Source organism: Equus caballus, chromosome 2, assembly GCF_041296265.1.
Source record: "Equus caballus isolate H_3958 breed thoroughbred chromosome 2, TB-T2T, whole genome shotgun sequence".
NCBI classification, from domain to species: domain Eukaryota; kingdom Metazoa; phylum Chordata; class Mammalia; order Perissodactyla; family Equidae; genus Equus; species Equus caballus.
Window position 1 is genome coordinate 43,857,546 of NC_091685.1, and position 20,169 is coordinate 43,877,714.

Genomic DNA, 20,169 nt, shown 5'->3' on the forward strand with positions numbered 1-20,169 from the left:
CTTTCCTAAGGCAACAACTTTGGATTTGTAGGGTTTTTCAGATACCACTAAACACAGCATCTACAATGAAGAGGAATGTTACAGACTGGTGGTTAGCCAGAAATTTCCACAAATACCTTAGACAAGAGGGGACAGACTAGAAAAAGAAAACCAGGCAGTTTGTGGGCAGGAAATCATTTGGGCTCTTTTAAGGCTGGGAAAGGAGAAATGAACAACAGTAAACGGTACTTTTCCCTTGCTCACCTTCAAGCCCAGTGAAATGAAACCAGTATGTCCATCCAGAAGGGTCAACCTCCCTTCTTCAAGTTGGACCAGACCCTCCCTGTCTGTTTCACTTTCAAACAATTAAATAGCAACTACTGTATACACTGAATGTGTGTCAAACACACTGTCAAGTGTACTGCACACACTTAATTTCTAATAATCCATGTGGGAAAGTCATTGCCCTTCTAATACTTACCAGGATTAGTGACCACTGCTGGCCAAGCATGTACAGGAATGTTTAGGGTATTCAGTTGACTAACCCAGCTTGTTAACTTCAAAGGCAACCAACCAAAGGGTCAAATCAGAAAAGACACCATTTAGGGGTCTGCAGTGGATGATTTCTCATACTGTTTGTTCTAAAAGGAAAATGGCTTCCAGTAAAGACAGGTTTATTGGATTTTCCATAAATATGAAACCAATGACTGACATGTATTCCCAATTCTTCTCCCTGCCACCAGCTGACCCTAAACCATACCAACTCACCAGCTCATCCTCATGGGAAAACCACCTGCTGTGGCTGCCCACTTCTTACACATAAGACCCATCATAAGCTGGTCGGAACCCATTTTCCACTCCTATCTACACACCTTCATTTCACACACCTCAATCCTGCATAGGCCAGGCCCTTTCTTGGCTCTGCCTGCCCTCATCCTGTTTGTTCCCTCCAGCTCAAACCTGTTCTCTAGTCAAGCAAGTAGGGGACCAGGTGGTCAAGGCACCTGGACTTGGGTGGCACTAGGTTCCAGTCACACCCAAGAAAGAAGAGATTCCCCTAAATCTAGTCTAATGAGTTGATACTCAGTCAAAAGCAACTCAAATCCTCCAGCTCAAGGGCTTTATCCCTAGGTCTCAGTCCTAAAAACGTCCATTTCACTATAATCTAACTGAGAAGTTACTGTTTACTAATACACCCCAACCACTGTAATAATTTCCTGATAAAGACAGCAACAAGAATGGAAAGTTGCACAGGGGAGCTTTTGCTTAGCAGACAGCTCTCCTGAGTTCTACAACTCAGTTCCCAAGTAGCATATTCGAGACCAAAGTAAATGCTCTGACAGACAACTCAGAGTGGCATAATATAATCGAGGTTCAGTGAGTTGGAGATGTCTTTTCTTTCCTAAGGAAGCTGAATGTGAAGGGTTCAACTAACTACTTCCCAGCACCCTCACCAACTTGCCAGGTTTCAGGAACTGGTACATTTTCCTCCTAAAATTCTGAGATATAGCCACGAGGAAAACCAAAGAAGCTAAAAGCTGTTCACTGAGGTTTAGATTTCCGCAAATATCGAGATCTTAGCAAGTTTGTTCCCTAACCCCAGAATGAACGCTGAACATAGAAAATCTCCCCGTCACGCTCCTAAGACAGATGCCGCAGGAGAAATCACAGAAAATGAGGTCTGGCTATCAAGCTGGGTGCAACTGAGTTCAAATTCCGATTTTGGCAAAAGGAGGCAGTGCTGCCCCACTGGCCCAGCAAGGAGGCAACCCACTACTGGTGAGTTCCCACCAGGAACCAAAACCGCTGGGAACACTAACTTTGCATCTCACTGCAGGGAGCCGAGAGAACCATGTTCACATCCTTCTTGGGACACAGGCTGATCTGTTTAAGTACAGTCATTCCATGAATCTCCAAATGTTAACTTTCAATGCCAAAATGCAAGGTTTAGAACAGGTTCCAAAACCACCCAACCCAAACAGGGACAAACCATCCAGGGACAAGGAATTTAGGACCGTCCTTCTAGGTGCCCAGTTACACCAGGTCAGAGCTCTCCTTGGACATTAGTGATCTCCAGGGTTCCTCTCCTGTATGCACTTAATCAGTGATGATCTGTGCACCTACAGGTGCTTTGAGCTGCTGGGAATACAGCTAAGGAGACGGACAAGGTCCCAGCTATAAAAGAGCTTACATTAGAAGGGTGGGGAGGAGAGGAGAAAAATAACAAAAAAGAAAACAAGAAAAAATTTCAGACAGTAATAAACGCTATAAAAAAAGACAAAACTGCCAGATGATAGAGTGATGGGGGAATATGCTAGATTGGGTTCTCCAGGGAGGGCCTCTCTGAGATGACATTTGAGGTGAGACCTGAATAGCATGAAGAAGCCAGCATACAAAGATTGGAGAGGGTGAGGGGAGCATTCCCCATAGAGGAAACAGCTAATGCAAAAAGGAAGCAGGCTACATGGGTTCCGGGTATGGGAAAGGTCAACATGCCGGAAGGAAGGGCAAGCGGGGGGAACTGAGAGCTGTAGCAGGGACCAGATCACGCAGGCTGACTGTATTCCCAATGGATGGAAAGTCACTGCAGGTAGGGTTTAAGCAAGCTACTAATCTCATCCTAGTTACATTTTTAGTAGGTCACCCTGGCCCCTGCACAGGGAGCAAGACTGGAGACAAGGGGTCCACAAAGGAAAAGGTGACAGGTGTCCAGGTAAAGAAAATGGGGAGATGTGCAAAGTGGGACATATCTTGGAAAGAGAAGAAAAAAACTGACAGATGGATTCCACGCTTGGGATGGGGAAAAGAGGGCAGAATCAAGGACACTCTTGAGCTACCAGCTTGAAGTGTTCCTGAGTTTGTATCTCAACACATTTTCATTTTCACAAACATTCTTCCATGTTCTTTTCACCAACAATGAACTTCAGTCCTCACCAGACACCTTTTAACAGTAGCCAGAAAACACCGCACCCTCTCCAAAACTGAAAGGCAGATTTGGGAATTAATAATTATAACTATGCTTCAAAATGAAAGGTTAGCAAGTTCCAGCCTGGTAAGGAACAGCTTACAAGAGTCTATAAGAAGCTACCTGAGCTGCTCACCACCTCCCCCAGCATTGCCCTCCCCACCGAGAAGTCTCGGTTTCCTGGCTTTGCAAAGACCTTCCACACGAGGCAGCTGCTCAAAAAGCATTTTCAGCTTCCTTTTACCAGGCTTTTTAAAACAGATACTTTTTCTACCCTGAGTTTGTCACCATTTAAAATGTTGTGCTAGTTAGCAGTAATTATGTAAATGCAAGCAGCCATTTCTATTTTTAAAAGGGAACCCCATTTAGCATTCTTACATCCTGAAATGTTTAAAATAGCTAGTCCAGTGATGTTTTCACTTTATTCAAACTGTTTGTGTGGATTTAAATACAGGTTCAGCAGAAACCAAAGCAAGTCAGACATTTACTTTCTATTAAACATCTAAATCAGAAGATTAAAAACCTATTTTACATTGAACAGAAAGAAGCCGTCAAATGAGCACAGAGGCAGCCTCATCGTACTGACTGCCAAGCAGGGCTGATGTCTGAGAGGCAATCAATTTAGGAAGGAAGGATGGATTTCTTTAAACTCTTCAAAAGGGGAAAAATACATTTGAGCAAATCTTTTAATTATAGTATCTTCCAAAGAAACTACAAAGCCTTTATTCTTTCCAAACTTAATGCTTTTTAAAGGCAACTCTTGCCCCTTAATTCTACATGAAATATTCAGCACAGCATAATTAAATTTTATTCCATGCTATTTTTATTGGGTTTAGAGGGTGGCATCATCTTTAAAACAAACTTTCCAGCAACTTTGCTTTCACAGTGAGTGGCTGGTTCTCAAAATTAAACTTAAAATGCAAAACGCCTATTGCAGTCCAGGACAGATGGGTGAGTATTAAAAAGATAGGCTCATTCACATGTCACATCCAACCTTCACGTAAACAATTGCCCCAGTTCTCCATTTATTTAACTGTGCTTGGCACAAGGCACCTCTGAGCACAGAGGTTAATTTTTAACACGTAAATACTAGAGCCCGTTTTATTTTTCAGTGTGAATCTATCTGGTGGGTAAAGGAAACAGAAAGGAAAAAGATAGGGAAAGAAGTGACCGGCCACAGCTGAAAGAAATTTATAATGTGAATAAATATTTGGCTAACTGGATAGCTTGTGGGGAGTAGGCTTGATGCTTTTGGTCATTATTGTAAATTACACAACCAAAAACCTTAATCTGTTTTCCAGTCATTGTCAGTACACTACAAATGAAGACAGAGCACCTCCCTCTCAGGCTGCACCCATTCCAGGACCCCAATACTGAAAGAAAGGAAAGTGGTGACACAATCTCTCAGGTGATCCTCAGCAAAATCCACTAGTCAAGGGAAGCCAAGGACCCATCTAGTCTAAGTTTCTCAGGATCAGTACCATGAGTATCCCCCGATGGGACATAAGCCTATTATAACACACAACTCCCCCACAGCATGCACGTGAAACTAAACCCTTCATTTTGAATTTTGCAGATATCAACAGGGACAATTTCAGATCAGTGGTTATCCAGCCTCTCAGTCCAGCCAGATAGCCCCATTTGTTTTATAACTTCCTAAAGGCATCGAACCTGAAGACACCAACCAAAACCACCACAACAAAGACTTTTATTATGTGACATCTGAAACTGCTGCAAGGGAGCAGCACATCCACCCAGGCTGGAGGCGTCAGGAGAGCCACCAGGGATTTACGCTGGGTGCTGCTCCGGAATTCTGACATGCCAGACTAGAAGAGGCAAACACATGGATGCTTTGTCATCTTTAAAAAAAAAAAAAAAAAGATGGTTCTTGAATGAGACTATTAAAACTTCAAAATATTAAAACGTATGCTAACTCTTAACACTTGACTTTGCAGATTTGTCTATGTTCTTGATTAAAAGAAAATCACACATCAAACTCACCAAAGTGGTCAGTGAGTGGTCAGTCTAGGAATAGCTGCCACCACAGCCACCAGCACATGGGTTCATCTTAACTCATGGTTTCAGAAAGGTCAAACAAGATGCCGTTAGAAATGGGAGACCTAACCAAAAACAAAACAAAACAAAACAAACAAGCATGACAACAAAATTAAATTTTTATGCCACAGCAACAGGTATTAGAATTTACATAAAAGCATCTACTCCCACCATATTTGCCAAAAAATTTTCTTAGGAGATTTATTTCTGTTTTCTGATTAGGTCTAAATGTTTAAATAAGACATTCTGCTAGCTTTTCAAGAACCTGGCCCATTATCACTTTTTCAAACTGTATCATCTTCTCATTCAAATATCTCAGTGGCTCTCGTAAAAAAGATGTCACACGTGTCTCTAACGTCAAGGTTTCTCTCCAGCACAATATGTAACCCAAAGATGACACACAGGATGTCGCCTCAGAAGAGGCTGCAGTTATACCAGGGTCTGTGGATGCTCAGTGTTGGCAGTGACCATGATTTCCCCAAAGGCACAAGACAGTGAGATTCCGCTAAATCAGGCCTAACAATGATGATCTCATAATATTCAGTAAGGATCTGGGCTGAAACAAAATATATAAATTGTCAATTTATCAAAGAATTGTTATGCATATTAAAAGCATAAATATGATCACTGGAGTAAAATATAGCCAACTTAAAAGGGAGAAAACAGCATTTTCAAAGCCCCTTTATTGTAGGAGTGTTGGGGGAGGCATGGAGTGGAGGTGCTCAGCCCACGTGTGCAGAATGGCTCTAAAGAACTTGGGCTCTAACTCTCGCTATGCGGCCTCAACCAGGTCACTCTTTGGCCTCCTTGACTTCATCAAGGTACAGGAAAAGGGAGTGACAAAGCTCTCTCCGACTCTCAAGGTGGTTAAGAAACCAAATGAGCTGTTGCCTGCAAAATAATTTTCTTCAACTGTAAAGGCATATAAAATGAGTTACTACTATTTTTGTTTATATAATAATGCTAATTATAGATTATGTATTAAAACTAGCCAGTGGACTTTTAATCAAGAAGCCCACTAAGTTTCTTTTTGTATTTCTGAAGAAATGTTTTGGGATTTTTGGGGGGTTTTTTGAAAGTGCGTGTGCTTCCATCCTGACTTATATTGTGATGGCATGAGAAGTAGCTATGAGACTCCAAAAACGCCTGGTTGAAATACTGACTCAAACTGCCTACCACGTCTTTCCTTTGGTTGAACAGCTCATTAATTGCATAAACAGGGAAACTATTTAGCTGTTAAGATTCAGGAAAATTAAGGAGGTTATTCTAAAGTCAAATTTGACATTAGAATGGTCAGACACGGACCAAGGTAAAAACAGAAGGATAGTTTGGAAACAAATAGGACACCTACAGGAGAATTCAGGTATTCAGGGCAAACGTTTCAGCCTTAGAAAAGTGCTAAACTGGCACTGTAAGTCAAATTTTACCAAAGTTCACAGAGATTATATACAAAAAGTTATAAGAAAACTCAACAGTATAAAAGTGAGGCCTGCAGGAGAAACTAGGTGGCAGGCATATGGGAAAACTGTACCATCAGTGCAACCTTGCTGTAAATATAAAATTATTCCAAAATAAAAAACTTTTTTAAAATGATCTTTTAAACTGAAAAAGGAGAGAGGAGCTTCCTTCCTTTTGAGGAAGAAAAGGAAACTCACGTATTTAACAGCACTCGACAGAGTTCAATTTCAGACTTTTTCACATATCAACTCATTCCAACCTCACAGCAGTCTCTAGACATGGGTTAGAATCAGCAGCAGCTGCCCTTACATCACAGCTAAAGAAACTCATAAAAGACAGAGTGACTTTCCCAGAGTCCTACCTTTTCAGAGATAGAGGGATCCAATTCCTTGTCTGCCTTACTCTAAAGCTCAAAGTGAAACGAGTCTGGCCAAAGGACCTAAGTGGGAAAGGCGGGGTTGCCCTCTAGAGAAGATCGAAATCGGAAATGAATGCCCACTTAATACTAATCCATCAGGCGGGCTCATCTCAAGCTGTACCAGTGAGTCACCCAAAGATATCAATCCAGAAGGGACATTGTACCCCACCTTGAAAAGGAAGTTAAGAGATGCATCTAAAAATACACCTCCTGGTCCTCCATGGAAAATCTTAACGTTGATATACCTTCTTACAGCAGGTGCACCTGAAAATTTTCTCACCCAGAAATTCACCCACAACCTAAGCTGCTTAAGTAGGCTGGCTGTAAAGCTGTTACTAGTGAACTCCACGGCCAGGGCTTCATGGAGTAGGAAACTGACAAGCACCAAACACATGAAAAACATGAAATTATAGACAGGCATAAACCAATCACCATGAGACTGTTCAAAATCCACCAAAAACAAAAGCTCTCAGAAAGAACCAATTATCAGGTGGCTCCTCTTTAGAAGAGCTATCTGCAGGCTCATGGGTCAATCCCTCTCTGCCTGATGTCCTCTGCATGCCACCAGAGGGCACTAACTCATGTAATCAGTCTTGACTATCTTATGTCACACTGCAGGAATATTGAATGAAAACCAGACTTCGAATCAATGAAGTGCTAAGTACGTAATTTTGACAGTGGCTTTAAGCATTTGTTGGTCATAAATTTCTATTTAATTCGACAAAACTTAGAAGTACACACATGCAACAGTGGGGTGTGCTAAAAACAATAAGTTAACCAAATCTTCAGATTTATGAAAATAACGTATTTCAAAACAAAACTAAGAGTTACACATTTGCTCCTGCATCTTTTCTATCGCGGGGTTGACATTTAGATAGCCTGTCCCAGCACCATTTACATTTACATACATAACAGCACCAAGAAAAACATTTCAGCTTCTTCTTTGCTTTAAAAAGCCACTCTTCATTGAATTACAAGTGGACATTCACCATAATAAAATTATAGCACAGTTTATTATGCATGATTAAAACATGATTTAATCTTTCATACTAAAATCCTTGTAAGAATAAATAGCGAACATTTACTAGTGCTCACTACGCCCTAGGTTGCTATTCTGAGCACATTACACTTATTTAATACTTATAACATCCCTCTGAGAGGCTGTAAAATTCTATTTTAGTAAAAAGTTCAACCTTCCATTTCTTAAATGCAATCAAGAATTTTTGTTTACATTTGTATCCTCCACTGATGATTTATTTGTCCACAAAACTACAAATGCAGATTTGTGAGTTCTGCCTCATTAACCACCTTCTGCAATTATTTCTTCACCCCAGAATTCACACTTCTTATACTTCCATGAAAGGATGAGATTACATAATCAAAATAGTTCAGAGATAAGTTTAATGAAAAATGCATTATGCCGTAAAAGGCTTTTTGTTTTCATTTTGCTTTGTGGCAATAAAAATCTGGTTTTTGTTTTTCCCACCTTATCTAAAAGGAACTGAAACATATTTACTGATGTGATCAGAAATGCTGGTTACTTCTCTATGTGAAAGAAAATTCAAGTTTAACTAGGACTTTGTCTCACAACTTTTTAGTTGATTCCCTCAGTGTGCAATAAATAACCAAGATTTACACTAAAATGAACAAAACCTGACAAATAAAATATGCTATACCTGAAAAGAAACTTCAGTTCTTTAAACAATTTATCACAAGTTAGTGCCACAAATAAACTCACCTTGAGATAACAGCCTACATCACAGGATACTGTCTCCTTGGTTTTGTTTTTGCTCTTTGTATTTAAAAAAAAAAAAAACTCAAAGGTTTTCAAGAACAGTATCGGTATTCTGGCCTATGCCAACACACAAAGAACAAAGACAGAGCAACTATGACATCCATGAAGGTAATCTGGAACAAAAGTACTTTTGTTAGTATTATCTAAGTAATTGCCTCCAAGTTCTATCTTTGTTAATGCTCATTTGACGTAAGAAATATTTTGATTTATCTTGTTTACTTGATGCCAAAATTTATTATTTTAAACTATTAAGTATTAAGGAAATTTTAAATGTCTGCCTATTTTCTACTTCCCTATTTTTATTTCTCAATGTTTCTGTCTAGATTCTCACTAGATGTCTTGATATCAAAATATTCCAGAGACATGACTCACGTTTCTCCTACATCTATTTCTTCTACTTCTTCGTTAGGAGGCATGCAGACCACAAAACACAGTAAGTTTGTAATTCATAATTCCAAAGTCCTGACATGCTCTGGGATCTCATAAACACTCTGTACTAGGCTGCCAATCATTTCAATCACAAAATTTTTTTATATTTACCCCCAAATTCCACTATTTTATCATTTTAAAAAGTCATATGTAAAGGCAAATTAAAAGGAAACATTCAGAAAGGATGCAAAGCTACTGACCCATTCATTCATCCAACAGCATTTATTTCGAGTCTACACTGTGCCAGGCACCGTCCTCCACATCAGAGACACAGAGTGAACAAGACAGAGGCCCTGCTCTTGCGGAGCTTCCATTCTTGCAGGGTACAGACGTAACCAACACGTAAACACATCATCACTTGGCGGTGTGAGTGCTCTTATGAAAATTTGCTAAGAGGACTGAGAATGGCACCTGGTGCAAGGATGGTCATGCAGGCCTCTCTGACCAGGTGGCATGTGGATAGAGACCTGCTCTCCCAGAGCTGGGTCAGGCCGTAGATCTCCTTCATAATAACTCTGGATGAAGCAAGAGTGGGTCACTTTAATCTATTTCGTTTTTAATAACATTCAGTTCAAATTAATTTCAGGTTTTGAGTACAATTAATTCACTAATAGAATTGTCTTGAAGCCAGATATGGAGCTGGCAGGATGGCAAAGCTCTCCCTACGAATTCTGCCAGCCTTCATTCCAATGTGTCAGCCCTCATGGCTCCAGCTCTGTGGATCCCTCTTCTTGCTGCGCCCATGAACAAGTGTGTGGTGAGAGCCTGAAATAAATAAGTGTAAAATGGGTCAAGACCGTCGCTTCTATTTTTGTTTTTAACTGAAGAAAATTTGCCCCATTTCCAGAGGCAGAGAGAAAAGGAGACATCTGGATAGAGGCAAACTAAAGTATGTATTAAACACACATATATATATGTACATGTACTTGTATATATGTACCCCCCAGACACACTTACTATATACATATATATACCCACATATCTGACTTATTTCCCTACGCTAACACAAAATTGGGTCTTTTACAATTGGTCTTTTTGCAATTACAGCATAACTTTTATTGGGTTGTAGGCCTCTTTCAAGAGACCACAAAACTTTTTTAAAAGATCAAATTAAAAATTAAAGGTTTAAAGATGATCAAGGTTCAGATTCAATTAACACTAATTTTAGAAGAATTTTTTACTGACTATGCATATTCAGTAAACTACTTAAGTTTTTGTTTTCTTTTTTTCTAACATAGCCTCCCAGGGGAGTCATTATGTACAATCAGCTCTCTAACTCAGATTAATGTGTCTAAGTACATATTCATATTGATAGAACACAATGCTTTGAGAGGCTCCCCTGCTAGACTAAGAAGGTGGACTTTTTAATTTCTAGCACTTCCAATCGTTACTTCCTAGGCCAGTTTCACAGGTTAGAAAAATACGGTATTTCAAAAGGATACTGAATGAGGAAAAGGACTAACATTTCCTATTGCTGTAAGAGCCTAATAAGCTACAGGTGACTTCTACAGTGGCCCTTAAAACTATCAAAATGGATACTGATGCTGAAGGAAAACCTCTGAAGATCTGTTCTTTCTAATCTGTCTCTCATTTGCCTCCCCTTGCTTAGGTACTATTGGGGGGAAGAGCCATAAAGTGAGTGATTTAGGGTAGAACACCTGAACATTGGACTAATGAGGTTTTTCGTTTGTTTGTTTGTTTTTTAAGATTAGGACCTGAGCTAACAACTATTGCCAATCTTTTTTTTTAATTGCTTTTTCTCCCCAAATCCCCCCAGTACATGGTTGCATTTTTTTCAGGTGTGGGTCCTTCTAGTTGTGGCATTTGGGACACCGCCTCAGTGTGGCCTGACAAGCAGTGCCATGTCCGCGCCCAGGATCCGAATCAACAAAACCCTGGGCCACCCCAGCAGAGCACATGAACATAACCACTCAGCCACGGGGCCGGCCCCTGCGGTAGTAAGTTTTATAGGGCGAGTTGGGAGCCAGTGGGAAGGGTGATGCTGCCTAATTTGTTTTTCCAATTTGGGACTGATTTCCAACCAAACCTCAAATTGACTGAATATAAGCATGACTACTGAATTCCAGTGGAGCAAGGTAACTTAAAAAAGAACCATCATATTCAGGCATGTGTCCTATGTTCAGAGGCCAGTCAATTCCACAAGTCTAGAAGATGGTACTTATATATGAAAAGAGCTGGCTTCTTACAAGTAAAGTCCTCATGACATTTATGATCTATTTCCCTAGAAGTTATCCAATTAAATAATTAGTTAAGACATCAGAACAACAAACTGAAGATTGCAAGGTGATCAAATACAAATTTTTTTTTTTACATAAAATGCTATTGTCTCTGTGGGATCAGATGGCAGCTTCTGACTTTGCTCTTTGCACATTTGCTTTCTGCTACCAAAATTTTAAGAGAAAAACAGTATTTATTCTCTTCCCCTAAAACAGTTATTAAGTTCACCTTTTTAGCGTGAAGGTGATTACCCCATCATCACTTCCCCTATCCATCGACTCCCATTCATTCCCTCACAATCACTGCAGATGCTGGGCTGGGCTTCAGGGAAACAGAAACAGGTGAGGCCCAGCACCTGCCCTCAAGGAGCTCAGAGTTCAGTGGATTAAAGACACTAATAAAGAGATGAGTTACAATATGATATAGCAAGAGCCCTCACGGGGTATGGAAAGCAGTGCCTATAATAAGAGTGAACCAACAGGACAGGCTGCGCAGAAAGAGTGCATGGAGAAGTGACATCCAGGCTGGCCTCTAGAAAGAGTCTGTCTGCCAGATAAAGCAGAACTGGGGAGGAGGGATGGGGTGGAGAAGGAAACAGGATGTTCAAAGGACACAGGAGTGAAGTGCCTGCATCTGGGGAGGGTGGAAGGGAGGAGGTGAGGATCGGCTAGTGGCGTATTGTACTTGATTGTGAAGAGCTGTGGTGTTTGGTATTTCTCTGCCTTCACCTACATCCACATCCAGAGATAGGAGTTTCAAGTTAATCAGTACTTATTAGCAAAGGCAAATCCAGATGAAACACACACAATGATCCAGATAGCTGGCATGTATGTGGGTGCTATGTACCTGAGGATAAGGGCAAGTGCTTGCCTACTGCAGGCCAAATACCCACCTTGGTTAAGGTCATACTGGTGAAAGTCTAAGGTTTAGCAGCAAATTTTTGAAGGAATAAATTACAAGTTTAAATGTTATACCCTGGACTTTTTGAGACCAGAATTACAACAAGAGCATGCTCCTGACCCAGGTCTAAAAGAAAACAATGAATAAATGTCAAAACGCTCACTTTTCTAGTCTCCTGGACACACTGAGCTTCACTTTTAAAGAAACCAGTATTATGTGTGTACCAAATTAAGTAATTATGTTAACAATGCTTTTAAAAAGCTACTACTTTGGTTTTCTTACATAACATGTTATAATTTACAAATGGCATCATAAAATAGCTCTTCTTTTGCTGGGATACATTCCAGTCCATTCGTCATAAAGATTTGTGTGTGAAAAAGTGACTTTATAAGCAAAACGCCACTTAGGAATAAAAACCTCAAAACAAACTGCAATAAAGCCAATAATGTTCTTTTAATTTCTTGCTTAATTTCTAGTTTTTGGTATTCATACACTTCCCCATCAGATGGAAACATTTTAATTAGAATAGAGGTTAAGAAAATTTACGCAATGAGTACTTCATTATTACGAAATTGTGTTTACTGAGTGTTCCTTCATGTGGACACAATGGTGTGAGGACAGCATCAGAGAGAGCACAGTTAGTGACCATTCTCTATGATGCCTTTAGGGGGATCATGAAAGTCTGGAAGCTGACAATACAGACTACCTAGATCTCAAATTCTCATGACAGTAGCTCATAAAAGATGAACAGGCAATTATCCCTTCAACACTAAAGTCATCCAAGAACATAAGGTTCACAAGCACACGGCTCAAAATAGGCTCTTCCTATACACTGGCGCTGGGAGGATTTTTGGTTTATCTTCATAGAGCAGGAAACAAACTAAAGGGAACCTAAAGTAATTTAAACTTGATAAAGGTACAGAATCGAGGTCCATTTACCTTTCCCCTTGGGGCTCCTTATGGGGATGGGAAGTCGTAAGAGCATGTGTGCTGCTGAGGAGTTCCTGTTTACCCTTTCAAAACAGTTTACTTTTCTTGGCCTACCAAGGCTAAAGAACAGGTTTCTGACCTCATCATCAATTCTCATTAATCTTTAAAGACACAATGTGGATCAAAGCCAGAATATATATATATATTATACATATATACATATAGCTAAATTCCCTGCATGGTAAAAGGTTGACCACATCTGCCCTTCCAGAAGCGTCAGATGAGGGCAGGCAGGTTTTGCATGCTGCCGCCTGCTACTGCATGAGGCTGCCTCAAACCTCCTGCAGGGATTCAAGCACATTTAGGATTGTTGAGTTAAGTATACCTAATAGAATTTGTGGATTATGCCAAAATAAAGATAGGAATCAAAAGATATGACAAAATAAAGAATCTAAAGGATATTTTTTCCTGGGAAAAGAATTTCACTGTATGAGTTGCTCATACTGAGTTAACGTTTTCATTAGTGATTCAATGAAAGGCCTTCTGGATGAAAGCAAAAACCCAAAAGAAAAGCTGCCATTTTTGGAAGACTCTGTCAAAATTTACGACCTTGTGTTCTGATACTTTAATGTGACTCAGAAATCTTGCCCCACACCCATGTTCGCAAGGAGGTTCCCTTTGATTTGAAATAAGGCAAGAGCAATCCCTCAAAACCTCACGGATGCTTTGAGAAGAGGGCCAGGATCAGGGTCAGGAAATGCTCCTTGGTGGGCAGAAAGTTAGAGCAGTGGCCACTGAGGCACTGACCCCAAGCAACACCATGGCCTGACCCCCTCCTGCCTCTCCAACCCTGCTCCTCTTATCAGGAGTCGTAAGTGGTGTCAGACCCACATAGACAATCCTTCATAAACCTTGAACTCTCGTGTTACTTGACCCAGTCTCCTCCAATAACCATTGACTGCACTTCCATGGTCATCACCAAGACCTATGCTGTCCAGTGTGGCAGCTGCAAGACACATGTGGCTATTGAGCACTTGAAATTGTGAATAGTCTGAATTAAGATGTGCTGGAAATATAAAATCCATTATCAGATTTCAAAAACTTAGTATAAAATAAATGTAAAATATCTCAATAATTTTATTCTGACATGTTCACATAATATTTTAGATATACTGAGCTAAACAAAATATAGTATTAAAACTAATTTCATTTACTTCTTTATACTTTTTAAAAATATGGTTACTAGAACATTAAAAATTATCCATGTGGCTCACATTATATTACTACTGGACAGCACTGCCCTAGACCTTGATGTTAACCATAACTGCACCCCTTCATAATATCAAACTCAAGCACCCCACTCTTTGACCAGCCCTACTCCAACAATTCCTTGACCCTACTCCTTGAATCCAGTGATCCTACAGCCTCTTGCTGCCCCTCATGTCCCCCACATTTCACTTGTGCTCCCTGCCAGCTTAGGTACATGGTCCGTCATCACATCAGTGCTCAGCTCCCTTGGCCCTCCCTCCATACCTCTCCCTTGGCAAAACCTCAATCCCAGGTTAAGTGCAACTCTCTGCCCTCTCCTAGCCTGCACTTAGGCAGCAGCAAACAGGACTCCTTGAAAGTACCAGCTCCACTTCCTCTCCTCCCATTTTCCCTTTAACGACCTAGAATCAGGCTTTGACCTCACCATTTCACTCATACAGCTCTCATCAAAGTCACCAGTGACCTCCACGCTGCCAGATCCATGGTCAATTCTCAGTCTGTATCTTACTCGACCTTTAGCAGCATTTGACACAGATGATCACTCTCTTCTTTGAAGTACATTCTTCCAGGACACACTGCTCTCCTGGTTTTCTCTCTCTGGTGTTCCTTCTCAATCTCCTTTCCTTCTACCTCTCCTCCCTCTTAACACTGGTACCCCAGGGCTCCTGTTTGAAATTCTCTATCCATCCATGCCCCCTACAGGATTTCATCTATCCCAGGGCTTTAAGAATTTTGTATATGCTGAAAACACTGAAAGTCCAGTCCAAGCCTTGGCCTCTCCTCTAATTACAGACTCACATACACGACTGCCTATTCAACGCCTCCAAGTGTCACTTCAAGTTAACAGCTCTAAAACACAACTTTTGCTTTCCCCTCACCCTTTCTCCCTGCCCTACAGCTCCCACAGACTTCCCAATCTCAGTGAAAGGGAACTGGATTCTTCCAGTTGCTCAGTGAAAAAACACTGGCATCATCCCCAACTCCTTATATCGGCAGACAACCTATCAGCTCTTCCTCTGAAACGTATCCAGCAACTGACCACTTCTTACTGCCCTGGTCCAATACACCATCAGCCCTTGAAACAGTCTCCTCACTGGTCTCCCTGCTTCCATCCCTACCCCCTAAACCAGGGATCGCAAACTTTTTCTTAAAGGGCCAGAGAGTAAATATTATAGGCTCTGCAGGCCAGATGGTCTCTACTGCAACTACTCAACTTGGCTGCTGCAGCTCAAAACCAGCCTCAGACAATATGCAAACAAATGAATGTGGCTGTGGCTCTGTTCCAATAAAACTGGAACTTAAATGGACACTGAAATTTGAATCTCATATAATTCTCATGTGTCACAAAATACTATTATTCATCTTTTTTTTTCCAACAATTTAAAAATGTAAAAAGCCCTCCTAGTTTGCTGGCTCCACAAAAACAGGCAGCAGGCTGGATTTGGCCCTCAGGTCATAGTCTGCCAACCCCTGCCCTAGACTATCTGCACTGCATTTAAAGGCATCCTTTTAATCATGTCATTTTCCTGCTCAAAGATTCTCAAAGATTCAGTAAAATCAAAAGACCTTCCCATGCCCTGTAAGGCCTATGGGATGTCGTCCCTAGCTACCTCATCTGCTCTTCCCACTACATTCCGTACAACCACAGTGGCCTCCTTGCGATTCTCCTTGCTTCTCTTTTGCTATTGCCAAACCCACACCTACTATGGGCCCTTTGTTTCTGGTGTTCCCTCTGCTTGGAACACTCTTACTCCAGATAGCTACATGGATCACCCTGTCACTTCCTTCAAATCACCTTAGGAGAGACACCTGCTCAAGTCATGCCATCTAAATAGCGCACATGTGCAGCACACACATACCTACGCAGACATCTAGGAATCCTTTAAAAGGTTTACCCGGCTCCATTGTTCTTCAACATGCTTATTATCATCTGACATTTATTTCTTTGTTTATTTACTTAGAAATAAACAGATTAGGCAGTTTTTTAACAGGGAAACAAAACAGCATGGTATTTAAGAGCCTGAAATCTGGAGGTGGATTACCTAGGTTGGAATGCCAACAGCACCACTTCTTATCTATGTGACATGGAGCAAGTTATTTTTATCTCTCTGTACCTCAGTTTCCTCATCTTTGAAATAAGGATAATAACAGCACCTACTTCCTGAGAGTGTTATGAGGACTGAACGAGTTAGTAAACGTAACTGCACAGAGAATCACTCAATTAGCGTTACTTGTTTTTTGTTTGTTTACAGTTTATCGCCCCTCCCTGTAACCGGAAAATAAGCTCTTTGAAAGGGGAATGCCCTTGTTTTATTTACTGCTTTATTCCAGGTACCTAGGAGAGTGCCTGGTACAAGGCATCCAATAAATATTTATTTAAAAAATGAATAAATGTTTGAATTTAAGTCACTTTGTGGGTGGGCAGTACACGCCAGCCCCACATCATCATCACGCAGATATGAGGGAGGACAAAAGCTTTCTTACAACCCATTCCACAAGAGAAATTAAAAGCCTACTGTTCCAGGTGAGCTTGTTTGCTGATGTTTCTCTCTATGGAGAAACAACTCTATTTACTACCTTAAAGAGAGGCATAACTGCACCATTCTCTGAGTAGCAATTGTGTCACCTCATAAGAAACCCACAACCTAAAACTGTGTTGTATACTAAAAGTTACATATTCAGGTCTCTAACCAAATTACAGAAGAAACAGATTTCATAGTCAGGTTCAAATTCCACATGTAAAACACCAACTTGATGCCCAGTAGTACAGCTCGGTTAGGTCTCACAGTATTTCCTGGACACAAGTGCAAAAGACTGTTTACTCAAAGTGGCTTACATTTAATTGACTTCTTCTAAAAACAAAGACCATCTCACCAAATAAAAGAAGTCTTCCTGAGCAAAAAGGTAGTAAAAACATGTCCGTCCACCCATCGTCCATAGGCAAGACTCACAGCACACCACAGGTACTGTGGATTTGGCATTTCTGCTAGGATGACTGAGTTTTGATTTACAGGTGGTATTAAGATGAGTTAAAGTACTTCTATGTTCTACCATTTTGTGACATGGTCTTTAATGTGAAGATACTTATATATGCGCCAGTGTAACATGGGCTCGTTTTCCAGTGAGAGTCCCACTTCCTTTAAAACAAACAGGGATGATAAGGTCATCCACCATTAAGCAAAGTAGAAACTACTCTCCTAACCCTCTAAACCAAGATGTTTCACTGTGAAATTAGAAATGAACATCTTCAGTACTGGTTCTACCAAATAGAAAATAAATGAGATATAGGTGGTAAAAACATACCTATATCAGCTAGTATATAATTCAGTTGTGTAACTGCCCACCTGCACTAAATGCCAGAAAATCATGAGCCTGGATAAGCAAACAATTATGAGGAAGGGTAAGAAACTGGGGGTTAAGGAGTAGATAAATCCCAAGAGGTCAAGGTGAATTGGCATGGACCTCATAAAAATGTGCCACTGCCTACCCACTTCTCTGCACTGCTCTGGCTTCCTGCTGACAGTGATACAACTAGAACAAATGGCTGGGGCTCATGGTGGGGAGGTTTTTCTAAGAAGTGATAAGATCAGATCTGAGATAAGTCTTTTTCTGTTATCCCCTGTGGTTTTTTTGCTTTTTAAATTCTGCATTTGGTTGGTCACTCAGGTCACTGTAAAATGGACAGCACAGAGAACATGCATGAGCCAGGCCGGCACATGTCCCATCTCAATTCTGCATTGCTACACAGTGGCAAAACCTGAAAAATCAGGATGATAGTGCTCTAATTTAATCCTGTATTTAGCTGATGATCCTAAATAACACTTCGTCAGCTTTTGTGATCTAGCACAAAACCACATGCCTTGTGATATACCAGCTGGGCTGTGGTAATGCCCTTGACTTGAGGCTTAAAAGCTTTGGTTGGGACATAGCTCTGATGTATTGCATTTCCATTTCAAACTGAAATGATTATCCCTGGATTTGGCATCACACAGAGTGCTACCAAAATTAGATTACGGCTAGTTAATAAGAGAGCCTCTCCCTCTGGTGCACCTCCACGAGTGCCACCACTCACTGCTTTGCTTGTTTGCAAGATCGAAAAGCCATGGCTGTTTGGTTTATAGGATGCAGGGATAAGAACCATCTGCCTGGTCTGGTGTTTCTTTAATTAAAACTTTAATTACAGATATATCTCTGCACAGATACGTGCAGTCTATCAGCTCCTGTTCTTAATTACCTGTGCTAATGAGAACTGAAAGGAGAGTGAATATTTGCTGAGTGTCTACTATGCGCAAGCACTTGTGCCAGGCGCTGTAACATGCATCAGAGCAGGTAAAGACACACAGAGCCAAACAGCCCAGCCAAGAGTTTCCACCTTTCCTGCCAGCCTTCTAACCACCATAACACAAGAAGACAAGAAGTCATTCAGGTCTCTCCTTTGGGAAAATGAAGGTCTAGGAGGAGTAAAATACTCAAAAGGATCAGCACAGGAAAGAGAGAAAGGACTGGATCATTAAAGACTGAATAATCACAGTTCCCTGGGAGGCAAATGTGATATTGTCTACCACGCGGTGTATTTCTGAACCCACCTACAGATGGGTGTGAAAAGTGGAAAGTCTGGTCTAAATCCTGTGAATCTGTGGCATGTCACACAGTGCCACGGTAACCACGGCCACAGTTTCCCAGGAAAACAACAACCACAAAAGAGAACAAACAGGATGTTTCCCATCATTTCCTGACTGTGCAGCAATCCTGCTGCCACCTTCTCCCTCATTAACTCCCTTTCCGGCTAGGGCAGATTTTCACTGAAGAATGATAAAAACATCTTTTCATACTCCTACCATGTTTTTCTTGGTCTCCTCACTGCCTCAAGAAGGGTTCAACTCCATCAGAACTGAGTCCTAAGTGGCCCACCTGATGTGGCTGGGGCCACGCACAGAGCTTCTTGACTTTCACAAGGAAGCCCTCTGCTTGCCTTCAAAATCGCACTAACCCTATGCAACTGGTTCATGTGAGAGTGGAGATGAGAGGGAGAAATGCAGAAGGAGGGTTACTTTGACGATTTCTCCATCCTCTCTCAAGGCACACAGGTACTCGCACACATCTATGGGTGTCACAGCGTTTGCTCTGTGCCCCTAGGTTAACGTGATGGAGGAGGTGTCCTGAGCAGCACGTCTGGACTGGCTGAGCGCCTCAAGGAAGGGCCTTTCCCTCTCAGGAGCAGGTTCCTCATCATCAAAATGAGGGGTCCAACCCAGATAACCTCAGATCTTCCGGCTCTAAAAACTATGCAGCAAATACACTAAAAGCCTGATACAAGTGCCTCTAGAATAGTCAAGTCTATCCTATTGCCCAACATTCTATCCTAATAAGTGACTGAAGCCTGGCATTTCTCAAACTATCTAAATCCATCATGCTCAATTATCTAAATTTTCAAGATAAACCACCCAAGTTAGGGTAGACGATTATAAACAAATCTGACTATTTTCAGGCTAATGAGGGGTAGTGCCTACTCCTTGGAAAGACAGATACTAAGACACATAAGAAATGTCAATTTGAACACCTACTATGTGCTAGGCCCCTTGGAGGATATTCCCATAAGTATCTGGTAGATGCAAGGATAAAAAGAGAAAAAGAGGACAAACAGGAGGAGGAGGAGTTGGGAAGAGGAGGAGAGGAGAGAATGGAAACATAAACGCATAAAGGAGAAGAAAGAAAGCATGACTCCCTACTTCC

General features: G+C 41.1%; 1 protein-coding gene across 43 annotated transcripts in view; it reads right to left on the bottom strand.

Moving 5' to 3' along the window:
- Window positions 1-20,169, bottom strand: part of CAMTA1 (calmodulin binding transcription activator 1) — an 850,910-nt gene that overhangs the window by 745,279 nt on the left and 85,462 nt on the right. The window contains exon 5 of one of the 43 annotated variants that reach the window (XM_023627431.2): window positions 9,307-9,864. The exons of the other annotated variants lie outside the window; for them this stretch is intronic. The gene's annotated coding sequence lies outside the window, so the exon portion shown is untranslated. Of the gene's footprint in view, window positions 1-9,306; window positions 9,865-20,169 lie in introns of those variants that run through there. 43 annotated transcript variants of the gene reach the window in all.